Raw genomic sequence first — 13,944 nt, 5'->3', positions numbered from 1 at the left:
TTTTTTTTTTTTATCAATGACTTTCAATGAGTCTTCTCTGTATTACGGGAGCCGACAATTCATAATAGCTGCGAGTGATTTTAAAGGACTTTTTTTCCTGCATAAATGACACTTTGTGCAGGGACAATTCTAAGCACGGGAAACATGCGCCCCTTCACAGGCATACTATAGACAACCCCCCCCCCTACGAAATTTAAAGGAATATTACACTTTTATTGTTTCACTTTAATCATTATTAAAATCACTGCTCCCGAAAAAACGGCCGTTTTTAAAACTTTTTTTTGCATTGATCCATGTCCCCTGGGGCAGGACCCAGGTCCCCAAACACTTTTTAGGACAGTAACTTGCAAATTAGCCTTTAAAATGAGCACTTTAGATTTTGAACGTTGGAGTCCCATAGACTTTAATAGGGTTCTAAAGTATGCTATATACTAGCTCCGTCGAATCTTCTTTATACATTCGACAGACACCATAAGCCTTCAAAGACAGATTCGACCGTGATTCATGTGGATTTTCGGACGAATGCAATTTTTGAACGAAAAACGAAATAAATAAAAACGAATTTCGGGAGTAACTAAATAAATTAAGTTTTCAGACGAAAACGAAATTCCGAAACGAAATATTTTACTCTGCACATGTCTAGTTAGTAACAAAAAAATATTTACAATGGCACGCTGGTACTTAAATATATTATCCTTCCCTGCTAGTGCAAAAGCTATCCAGCTAAAATCATAAATCAAAAATAGCAATACATTAGTCTTTTTTTTTGCCAAAAAACAAATGAGGAAGTTGAAGTTACAGAGTATATTAAAGAATATGTAAACCCTAAATGAATAACATGTTGTTTGCTAGATCACCATGGTAACAAACTATTCCTATTGAAAAAAAAATATATATATGTTTTCAACTTTTTTGCAATGCATGTTAAATTGGACACTTGTAGTCTCTACTGGGAACCTCTGTGCTGCAGGAGAACAATCAGGTGACAGGGACAGAGCAATGTCACCCTACAACAAAAAAAGCCCGAAGAAGGGGTTTTGTGGCAGAAACACCGTGTGGCATGTTAATGCAAGCAGCAAATTAAAATTTATTGAAAACATGTTAATGCAAACAGCAGATTTTAGTGATTAGATTTACATATACTATAATGAATGCAGGCATATTGTGCAGATTATCCTAAAAATTGGTACTAATTTGCATGGTGAATCGCAGACCTGCTTCTCAACTTACTGTATGCATGTTTTCTTTTTTTTTCCTTTTTATCAATTTATTGCATACAGAGCAAAATACAACTTGCATCTGAAAGAGTTTTAAAACCAATGCCAGTGTCACAGGACCTATGAAATAATTGATTATGCATCTTATCATTGGAGTTAAAGGCTGAGCTGCTATCTAGAGATTGTCTGGTTTAGAGCCACATCATACTAACCTTGAATTCCTCTGACATCTTAGATAAGTATATTTGAAGTGAATTTCAAAACATGCAATTTATTTCAATAGCAGCTAAAGAGATAACAGAACACCTGATACATTTAAGGTGAAAAACATGTTTGCAGTTTCCTGTTGTGAGCAACTAATCCAGTTTTCATTAAAACACCCACTTGATTTGAAGTTAGGGAAATTCAAAATGTTGGATGTCACCAAACAGGAAGAGAGCGGACATTTTACTGTAGGGACACTTTTTTTGGGGACAACCTGCACTTTGGAGTCATTCCCTATTATTTCCTGTTGTGTCTATAGGATAGGAGATGAGGGGAAATGTGAAAGAGAAACCTAGCAAGGATTAGTCATTCCCTATCTAAAATAAAGAGCTATGGCTTTAGATATAATAATATATCTCACATCCCTCCTTGCCTTTCCTGATCCTTTCTTTCCCTATCCCCATGTCACCCAGCTTAGAGCCATTAAAAATAGTCCCCTATATAAAAGCAATGTCATGGGGCACCATTTCCCGTTATTGAATTGGTCATCTTTAGCCCAGCCTTGTCTGTCTCATACTGCCTGTTTAAGCAGTTCTTGCCTGGACATCATTTTCTTAAGGTCACTCATCGCATGCGGCCACAGGGCTGCACTGCGGCACGATCTGCCACTTGGCTGTGTCCATTGGACACAGCAAATGACTGATCAGTGTACCGACTCACTGCCAGTACCATGTGACCACTGTGATCAATCACAGCAGGTCACATAAAAGCTGTAAACAATGGATGGCTTCCTTTCAAGCCATCCATTGTGTATAATTGTGTTGTTAGCTGTGATTGCATGTCAATATGATCACATGGTACAGACAAGGACAATCACAGCCCATCTGTACCATGTGATTAGCTCTGGCCAATCACAGATAATCACAACAAAACAAACTGAATAAATCCGTTTCATTCAGTAAAATCCTTGTCTATAGCAATGAAATTCACTGCTATATGCAATCATAATGTGTGAAAAAAAATCCTGATCACTTCCCCAGAGTAGTACAATGTTACTACAGAAACATTATATTGCTCTAGTCACAGTGTGTTAAAAAATGTTCTGACATTTTGTATCTCAAGAAATGAGATAGGCCAGTGATGGTGAACCTCGGCACTTCAGATGTTTTGGAACTACATTTCCCATGATGCTCCACTACACTGCAGAGTGCATGAGCATCATGGGAAATGTAGTTCCAAAACATCTGGGGTTCCAAGGTTTGCCATCACTGAGACAGGCCATCAGTACATCAGGATTGATCAATTTTCGCTTGTGGACTCTATAACTTTCCAACAGACTAAATAATATACTATTATAAATACTATATAATATTTTCACCAAAGAAATGTGGCAGAATACATGTTGGCCTAAATTTATGAAGAATTATTACTTTTTTGCAAAATTTTATAACAAAAACAAAGAAAAGCTATTTTTTTTTCAACATTTTCAATCTATTTTCCTTTATTTAGCATAAGATAAAAAAAACCAGCAGTGATTAAATACCACCAAAATAAAGAAAATTATAAAAATTTCTTATGAGTACAGTGTTGCATGACCGCGCAATTGTCATTCAATTATCATTTAATGTGGCAGCATTGAAAGCTGAAAATTGGCCTGGGCTGGAAGTGTCCTGTATTGAAGTAGTGAATAAAAAAGATGTTACCGAAGATGAAGATGAATACAATAATGTTGCTAAGCTTATAGAATAAATGGCTTATGGGACATGCGTAAATGTTTATAATTAACATATACTGTCCAATAACCACAAGGTATAGAGACATTTTACATAGAAGGAAATGTTGATGTTTTCCTTTTCTGTCACCACACCCAACTGTATGAGATATTATTGCTCTAGCATATTTTTTATCACCTGGCCTCTCTGTCTTGTTTTAGGCAGTGTTCACACCATTGCGAATTGGATGTGAAATTGCTGCATCCAATTCGCAATAACAGAAGATTTTGACCGGCTCTCTATGGCGCCAGTTCACATATCTCCACAGCGGGTTTTATGTGTTTTGCACAAAAACGATGTGCGTCTTTTGGTCCGCTTCAGGTCCGATTTCAGCCCAAAATTCGGGCTGAAATTGGACCCCGAAATGGTGAACCACGACACACCAGACCCCTGCTGTGAGCCGGATGTGGCGATGGTGTGAACCGAGCCTCAAGGTTGACCTCCATTCACCTGTGGCAATGTCTCTATTATAAAAAAATAATAATTATAGAATAAATAAAGTTTTTAATATATAATGTTTTCTTCCACTCTTGAAGATTAAACTCCAGTATTGCTGAATCCAGAATACATGTTTGGCTTCTGTGCTCAACCTCTATAGGTATAATACAAAACTTCTTTTTAACCAACTCAATATTAGTATGTTACATCCTGATCCTTTCCAGGCTATTTTTCATTTATCAGTACTGTGATAGTTTTACTGACAGTTACTCATTTATGCACCAAATACATTTTATATAATCTTTTTTTTTACTTTTACTATATAAAGGAAAAAAAATAAACATTTTCGGGAAAAAAAACTGTTTTCCTTCCTTTTGGCATTAAAACATATGAAATAAAAATGGCAGGACATTACAAACACTGCCAAAATTAACCTTTTGAAAAAAATACAGCTAAAGGTAATCCTTTTTTTTTTTTGCAACTTTTTTTGAAAATGAATAAATATTCCTTTAGTGAAGCCATTAAGGTGCACTTAGCCATTATATGGCACCCACCAAAGCCAAGTCTCATGTTTTTAGTGGAAGAAAGTAAGATAAAATTGCATTACACTAAATCTACATTGCGTGCAATAAAAAAGCAGGGTGGGGGAGGCGCCAACTAAGTGTAGTATTAGGGGTAGAACATTTATTGCACAGGATAAAAAACATTTACAAGATGCAGTTAGGATTCATGCCCATCGTAATCTGATCAGCCCTGGCGGTTCCTATGCCACCCCGGAGGCTCAACACATGGCCCGATGGCTGGTGGTGATGTAAGGAGGATGTATGGCTGGATCTCTGTCCAGGGGTTGCAGGAAACTCCACGCTAATCAGCATGGAATGCGGATGTGGAAGTGACATCACCGGAACAGGGCTGAAGTCAGGACCCGGGCTGTCAGTCAAAGAGGCAAGCTACGTGGTCGAAACTCACAGCTTCTTCCTCTCCTGGCCACATTACATGCAATGGGTAGATATCATGGATAAATCCAAAATATTTAAAGGGAAAAGTTTAGGGTACATAAAAACCAACCTTCATACTCACCTCTATGCTGCAGCATCTGTGTGTTTCTGCAGCTGTCCCACATTGGATATAAAACTGAGAACTGAGCAATCACATGACCACTGATCATTTTGCCCATCCAGCGCTGTTAGTCAGGCAGCTGGGTGAATCCTTTGATCGGGATCCTTCCCTAGCCTGGAGCAGTTCTATGACATCAGCTGATACCAGAAGCCCACTATGACTCTGGGTCACAGAATTGCAAAAGTAATGCACTCCTGTGACCCATAGGAGAGGAATGGTCAAAAAAGCTTTGACCATACTTCTCTTTTAAAACCCCCAAACAATCCCCCAATTATTGGTGGTCAATGGCATTTTATCCCCCCCCCCCCACCACCATTCCCTTCCCTTTCCTTTTCATGTGCACTTTAAGCACTTGCTGCCCCGCCACAGTAAAGTTACTGTGGCATATTGGCACCTATAGACTCAGTACCGTATATACAGTATACGTGATTCTGCTTCTGGGTTTTATCATGGCAGATTACTATTACTGGCAATCGGGGATTATGTGATTGCTATGATTGGTAATAGCGATCACATGATAACAATGTTAACAACCTGTCATTAATGGCTTTCTATTCATGAACAGCTTGCTTACTGTTGTGATCTGTGATTGGCCCACAGCAATCACACGGTACCTGGCTACCTGTACCATGCGATTAGCTGTAGCCAATCACAGATCACAACCATTAGTAAGCTGTTCGTGAATGGGAAACCCATTCATGACAGCAAAAACTATTGTTTATGCAGAGATCATTACTATATAAGCAATAACAGTGTAAAAAAAAAAAAAAGAAAAATCTTGTCACCCCCCCAGAGCAGTAATCTGTCAAAAATATATAACTCTTTTAAGATTTCTTCCACTGTAAAAAGGATCATGGGACTGACTGACTGAGCAGACAAATTATGGAATCTTTAAAAGCCTAACAATGTCATAACGCACGTGGAACGTGGAACGCACGCCGCGCCGGCCGTGATTACGGAAGACTGAGTAGGTTTTTTGGATTTGGTTAGAGACATATTGGCATATATTATATATATATATATATTATATATATATTTTGGCTTTTTTAATAAAAATATGTTTTTAATGGAGTCACACTATGAGGCCTATCCTTTCCCATATATGTGGATTGCCCACTGCTGCCACTACAATGTGTATAAGGATTACCTGCTGCTGATACATTCCTGTGGAGAGGGAAAAAGCCACTGATGGGCTTATAAACACCTGGACCCCAGAGATATCCAGATTAGTGGGATACCAGTTTCGGGATAAGGAGTTTATACGCCTGTTACCCCATCTGGGGTGAGGCGCTCTGGTGAGTGCATATACAAGAGGGGGAAGTTTAAGAAGGAGAGGAGCACTGAAAAGTCATAATTTTCGCTGTTGTATTCGCACAATTTTTCACTTGTGGATTGTGGTGGTTACTGTGGCTTAAGATTTTAATTTTTTTATTATTTTTTAAATATATATTTTCTCTTTTTCAATCATTATTATATTTTCTGGAGATCCACATTCTGGACATTTCATTTATATTGTGGACATTATATTCATCCTTTTTTATGCACTTTACTATTATATATACATATAAGTTTACATTTTTTTATGCACTTCTTTTTTTATTATATATTACATTTTTTTAATTAAATTTTTTATTTTATTATTTCTATGCACTTTAGCAGTATATATATATATATATATATATATATATATATATATATATATATATATATATATATATATATATATATATATATATATTAATTTATATATCATTTGTATATAATTAATTTATCAAGATTTATTGCTATTCGTTCACTCATCATTTTACACAGATTTTCTTACACTTTATATGCCATTGTACTTTTTATATATTTGATGCACTTTACTATCTCCATGCTATTAGCACTTTATTTATAGTGATACTTTTCATCTACGCATCCTCATTTAGAGGTGTGGATAGGACACATATATTGTTTTAGTGCATGGTGCACTTATTATTATTATTATTGTTTAAGAACAGCATCACTATCCCTTTGTTGACTCATATATAATGTCATAACAATGTAGAGCATTAACATTTTGAATAGGCATTATATGTATTACTTTACAGCATCTTTATCAATCTATGTTATCTTTGGCCTCATTTATTAGATAAGACATATAACACAAGAGAGGCAAAAGAGAGGTGTGTTTCGGGGGCAGCAAATCACAGGTGGAATTCAAGATCTATAATATGACTAATAAACAGCAATGAAAACCAAAGACTGTTACAAGGTAAGAGATAAAACATGAACCATTTGTTTTTTACTGTGTGATATAAATACAACTAAGCACATTTACTATAATGTACAGTGTGATCATAAATAGTGGTGTGCTCAGGACAAAAGCTAGCTATATACAGACTGAATGAGAGCAATCACTTGACTCCTCCATATACGTTAAACAGTGTCAATGAAGGAATATTCCTTGATAGCTATTGTATTTTCACAGACAATGCCCCCCCCACGGCTGTAAGAATACCCTGTGAGCACAAATTGTACAGATGATAATAACTGTTTTATTTGGTTTCTTTCTCTTTTTTATCCCTGAATATTCCATTCTAAATTCAGAAAATTAACTATAAGTCCACAGGAGCTGTTAAGAGGAGTCACACGACTATATTTCAATAGAGCGCAAGACAATTGTTTTCTTCCTCTCTCTTTAACTTCTTGCCACCTACTCACAGTACATTTACTGCAGACAGGTGGGACAGCCAGGCTACATGACATGCTGGTTAGTGGCCTAGCAGATGTACACTAGCATGCCCCTTGGCACTACCCCCCCCCCCCCGTACCCAGCTGCTGTTAGTGGCCATGGTATTATGTAGATTGGTCATAGGAATCACATCATTACAATGTCAATAAAACAGTAATGAATGGCTTCCATTCAGGACTATTGTGATGCTGTGATTGACCCATAACTATCAGATGGTGCTTGGGCCAATCACAGAACCATGTACCATCTGATTAACTGTAGCCAATCACAGCATGTTAAGAGTATGCAAGCTGTCATGAATAGAAAGTCATTCATGACAGTTAAATATTGCTTATAATAAAGATCATCACTGTAATGCCGTGTACAAACGACCAGACTTTCTGGCAGACTAGGTCCAATGGTCTTCCCGACTGACTTTTGGTGGTCTCCCGACGGACTTTCCAAACAAACAGACACACACAATCACACCAAAGTCTAACAGAGTCGACCGTGATGACATACGACTGGACTAGAATAAGGAAGTTCATAGCCAGCAGCCAATAGCTGCCCTAGTATCAGTTTTCGTCCGTCGGACTAGCATACAGACGAACAGATTTTTTGACCGGACTTGAGTCCGTCGGAAAGATTTGAAACATGTTCTAAATCTAAAGTCTGTCTTATTTTTCAACAGCAATGGTCCGATGAAGCCCCCACACAGTCGAATTGTCTGACGGATTCGTTCTGTCGGACCATTGCTGTTGAAAAAGTCCGGCCGTTTGTACACGGCATTATAAGCAATGGCAGTGTAAAAATAAATCTCTTATCACGTCACTAAAGTAGTACAATGTCACTGAACTAGTAGTTAAAAAAGAAAAAAATGTTAATTTTTTTAATAAAAATGTATTTCAATTTTCTTTACATACTGTCACCAGTCAGTTTCCCTGATCATTGCCATGCCAGACATATGATGATGCTGTTCTGTTCAGGTGACAACATGTAAAAAAAAAAAAATATGAAAAAAACTAATTTTTTTTTAATTTTCAAAAAAAATTGTGACAAAAAATTATAACTTAAAAAAACTCACCATGCCTCCAAATACCATGGACTGTCTTTTTTTTCCAAAAAAGGGTAGTTTGGGCAATATTTGTACTGTCTTAGCATTTTTAGACCCTTTAAGAAATGAAATGAGTACATCAGGATTGATCAATTTTTAAATATACAGTATATACCATAATTTGTAGACTCTATAACTTTCACACAGACTAAATAATATATAAAGATTTGGGTTATTTTTACCAAAGAAATTTTGCAGACTATATTTTGGCCTAAATTTATTTAAGAAAGATTGTATGCAAAAATGTATAACTGAAAGTTGAAAAAAGGGTTTTTCTTTTCAAAATTTTTGGTATTTTTTTCTTTTATATCACAAAAAAACCCAGTGGTGATCAAATGGCAACAAAGGAAAACCCTATTTGTGTGAAAAACAATTATAAGCATTTCATTAGCATACAGAGTTGCATGACTATGCAATTGCCAGCACAGTGCAGAATAGTGAAAAATGCTCTGGTCACGAAGGGGCTAGAACCTTCTGGTGGTCCAATGGCTAAAGTTAAAAGCTAACATAATGACTATAAAGCAAGCAGCATGAAGAAAAATTTTGCATTCGTTTTTACTAAAATATATGTATGAAACAAGAGGCAAAACGTTGTAATAAAAATGTTTCTAAAGCAGCATACACGTATCAAAATTCAGCCGGTTCAGCATGAACCAGCTGAGTTTCAATGTGTGTGTACCCCTCTTGGTGGAATGGTCCTGCTGGAAAGCCAGCATTCAATCAGTCACTGCAGCTAATGGCTGCAGAGCTGATCTGTGTATTCTGACAGGAGGAGGAGTCCACGCTGTCAGAAAGCAATAGCACAGCAGGGAAGATCCTTGCATCCACATCACTTGCGTGGATGTGTGAATCTGTGATTTTTTTTTATCTTTCAACCCACTGATTGAACAAACACAAAACTTTCAATGTATCCCAAGCATATCACTGCCTGATTTCTGATGCTGAACAATTAAGCCTTGCGCTGAGTGCAGCTTTAAGAATCGCATTATTACAGGCAAGCATATCAGTGAAATCAGATGACAGCGAAAAGAAAAGCTTTCAATAGGGTAGCACTGGTGACTGTGGAATAATGAGGAAGAGCACAGGGCTACATTAAAGTGGATATAAACCCCATTCATGAAATCTGACCCGGGCACATATATCTGTAGTGTTTACTTATCTCTTTCCAAAGCCCCAAGTCTTTCTGCTGCTTCTGTTATCAGCATAAGTTCTCCGACAAAGGAGATAAAAACAGCTGGAAATTTGTGTCGGGGAGATAACGTAGGGACAGATAATAGGATTTTATCTGTAAAATCCTTTTCTTGGAGTACATCACGGGACACAGAGCACCATAGTAATAACTATGTGGGTATATAGGCCACCTTTAGGTGATGGACACTGGCATGCCCTAAGACATGAAGTTCACTCCCTATATAATCCCTTCCATTGCCAGGAGTACCTCAGTTTTTTTAGCAAAGCAAGATACGTGTATCCAAAGAGGGACCACTGTGTCCTGTGATGTACTCCAAGAAAATTATTTTTATAGGTAATCTGTTATAAAAATCCTATTTTCTTTATCGTACATCATGGAACATAGAGCACCATAGTAATAACTATGTGGGATGTCCCAGAGCAACATCAGACTTGAGAATCTATACTGCAGCCTGCAGCACGCTGAGCCAAAGGCAATATCCTCATGCCTTCTTACATCCACCTGACAGAATCTAGTGAATGTATGGACTGGACACCAAGTTGCAGCCTTGTGGATTTGAGCCATGAAGGCTTGGTGATACATTGCCCACGAAGCACTAACAGCCCTGGTAGAGACGCTTTGATTTAAAAAAGTGGAATCTTTCTCTTCAAACCATAAGCTTGAACAATTACTTGCTGAATCCACTTAGAAATAGTAGATTTCGCTGATGCCTGTCCTTTCCTAGGACCTTCAGGCAGCACAAACAAAACATAATTTTTTTGAATCTGAGCAGTCACTTTCAGGTAGACTTTGACTGCTCTCACTACATCCAGCGAATGTAGCGACTTTTCCTCGGTAGAACAGGGTTCCGTAAAAAATGAAGGTAGAACAATATCCTGGTTTAGATGAAAACCTGACACTACCTTCAGTAGAAAATTAGGATGAGGATACCCTATCCTTTGTGAATAATTAAATATGGCTCTTTACAAGAAAGAGCAGCCAACTCTGATACCCTTCTTGCCGAAGATATGGCTACCAGAAAAACAAACTTCCTTGTCAAATGGACCAAGGGAATATGTTGTATCAGTTCAAAAGGCTGTTTCTGTAATACCGACAGAACTAAATTCAATTCCCAAGGGTTCAGGGGTGACTTAACCGGTGGATTAAGCCATGTTACCCCCTGTATAAAGCTACAGACCAAAGAATGCGAAGCAAGTGGTCACTGAAACATAACTGATAAGGCCGAGACCTGGCCTTTGATAGTAATCAAGGCCAGCTTCATCACTAACCCTATTTGCAGAAAGGCAAGAGTTCTACCTATGACATACTTTTTAGGATGCCAACCCCTGGATTCACATCAGGAAACATATGCCTTCCAGACTCTATAATATATGACTCTGGAGGCCGGCTTCCTTGCATTAATCAAGGTAGATACAACTGATCCTGACAGCCCCCACTTCTTCAGAATGTGGGTCTCAATAGCCAAACCATTACATTTAGCGTTTGTAAGGTAGAATGGAATACCAGACTCTGCCAGAGTAGGTCCAGACCTGGTGGTAGAGTCCATGGGTCCCCTACCACCATCTTTATGATCTCTGCATACCAAGATCTTCTGGGCCACACCGGGGGGCACAAGAATCACAACTTCCCTTCCTGCTTGATCCTACAAAGAAGTTTTGGAAGCAGCAGAATTGGAGGGAATGCATAAATCAGTGAAAATTGATCCCACGGGGTCACCAAGGCATGCTAGCTGATCCCTTGTTCTTGACACAAAGTTGTCTATTTTCTTGTTGAACCTGGATGCAAATTGGTCTACGTCCGGGATCCCCCATCTCCGATATATTGCCAGCAAGATATCGGAGTGAAGGGACCATTCCCCCAGGAACAACTTCTGGTGACTCAAGTAGTCCACCTGCCAATTTTCTATTTCTGGAACAAAGACTGCCAATAGGCAATGTACATGGTTTTCTGCCCAAGTTAGGATATGGTTCACCTCTCTCTGGGCCGCATGACTTTTTGCGCCCCCTGGTGATTGATATAGGCCACTACTGGGGCATCGTCGGATTGGATCCTGACAGGACAATTCAGCAATCTGAATGTCCAGGCCCCCTCTAGAATATTGATGGACAAAGTCCTTTCGGTTCTGGACCACTTCCCCTGGGCAGTCGCCTCTTCCAGAACTGCTCCCCAACCCAAAAGGCTGGCACCTGTTGTTACCACTTTCCATGTAACTGGTAAGAAGGATTTCCCCTTCTGCAGATTCTTGATTATCCACCACCAACTGAGGCGCTGGCTTTTGTTTCAAGCGGATACTGTTTTGCAGCAGTCTCAAATGAAAATGAGCATAGGGAACGGCTTCGAACGAAGTCACCATCTTACCTAACAACCTCATGCAAAGGCGAATAGGTGGGTCCCTTTTTGCCCTGATGACCTGGACCAGCTCCTTTATGGCGCTGATCTTTGCTTGGGGCAAAAATACACTTTTCTGGTCTGTATCTATGATCAGACCCAAGTATTCTAGCCTTCTTAATGGTTTTAAGGAAGACTTCTATAGGTTGAGGATCCAACCTAAGTTTTCCAGGTAGCTGACTGTGGTGACCACGCTTTTGTCTAAGTGGGCTACTGACCTGTCTATCAAGAGCAGGTCGTCTAGGTATGCAATAACTGTTATACCTCGAGCTCTTAGTTTGGCCAGAGGAGGGGCCAGATCTTTTGTGAACACCCAGGGTGCATGGGCTAGACCGAAAGGCAAAGCTGAAAATGGAGCTTGGGGAGCCGATAGAGCCGAGCCATTGACAATGTTTTATCACCCGGTTCTCAGCGCAGAGGTGCCGGGGGACAGATGCAGCATTGGACTTAGGCATTGGACCATGCTGCATCCACCTGATTGATATAGGCCACTGCCGTGCCATGGCATCGTCGGATTGGATCCTGACAGGACAATTCAGCAATCTGAATGTCCAGGCCCTCAGGGCCAAGCGCGCTGCCCGAATCTCTAGAATCTCTCTTTTTCAGTATAAAACTGGAAAAAAAATCCTTTACTTCTCTTATAATAGACAAGTTAACTTATCTGCACATCATTATTGTAATGATTTCCACATTAACATATAATGCTGTATAAAGGATTTATGTCTATAATTGACATTATGTTCCACAAATTAAAAACAGTATTATTAATTGTATATGCATCCAGCTGGTAAATCATTCAGAACAGCAATAATGGTAATTTAAAAAAAACTGTTGGTTTGTATGTAATCATGATCTCGGTGTATGTACTTACATTTTATAAATGTTACTTTTTTAATATAACTAAGACTAGTAAACCCCTAAAACACAAAGGTTTTGCAACTCAGGGTGTCTGTAATCTTAACCAAAAATCCCTATACTCCTATAGTCCTGCAGGATGTCAGTATTTGTTAAAGCATAGAAAAAGTTGGCCAAAAAGAAATTATGCAACTAAGATTATGGCTGTTTGCGTCACAGTCATCTAAGACTTATCAGATGCAGCAATATCAGGAGAAATTTTGTCCTTGACCATTTCAAAATGCTGTGGTGATATCTAAGGCAATATAACTGATATGAAACATATTTTCTTAGCAGGTTCTGATAACATCCTTGTAATGACTAAAGTAAAATAAAGCTGGTATACTGAAGAAGGAGGTTAATATGTAAATATAGAATATAGATATGTTTGAGTATTTACAGCAGGGGTGACCCAGATGTGAATGATAATTGTCTATAAATGTTTTAGCTCTCATTCACACGGGCACTGTCAGTTTAGCCACATTAAAAACATATCAGTTATTATCCGTTGCTTCATCCATTTTTATCCATCTTCCGCTTTCTTAACATCCATTTACATCCATTAATTTACCTGTTTACATCCATATTTGCATCAGTTTTGATACGCTTGTCCTTGCTGTGTCCTTGTCCTTGTGTGTACTATCTGTGTATTGCGATGGACTTCGACAATTTTTGGAACAGCGTGACATTGTTTGCAATATGTGCCTATATATGGATTTGCCGACAGGTTTATTTGTTTATTAGTTGCTACTGGGAGACATCTCTGGTCACGTTTCTTCTTGGGGATGTACTTCCTATTGTCCAACTACTGCCTGGGTCATAGGTTGAGTTCACATATAAACAAAAAAAAATGAATTTCTTAACTGATCAGACATTGACAGACATTGTCTGTT

This window comes from Lithobates pipiens, unplaced genomic scaffold (assembly GCF_037356315.1).
Source record: "Lithobates pipiens isolate NorthernLeopardFrog02 unplaced genomic scaffold, aLitPip1_a1.2 Scaffold_8, whole genome shotgun sequence".
NCBI lineage: Eukaryota > Metazoa > Chordata > Amphibia > Anura > Ranidae > Lithobates > Lithobates pipiens.
Note: the sequence above shows the minus strand (reverse complement) of the source record.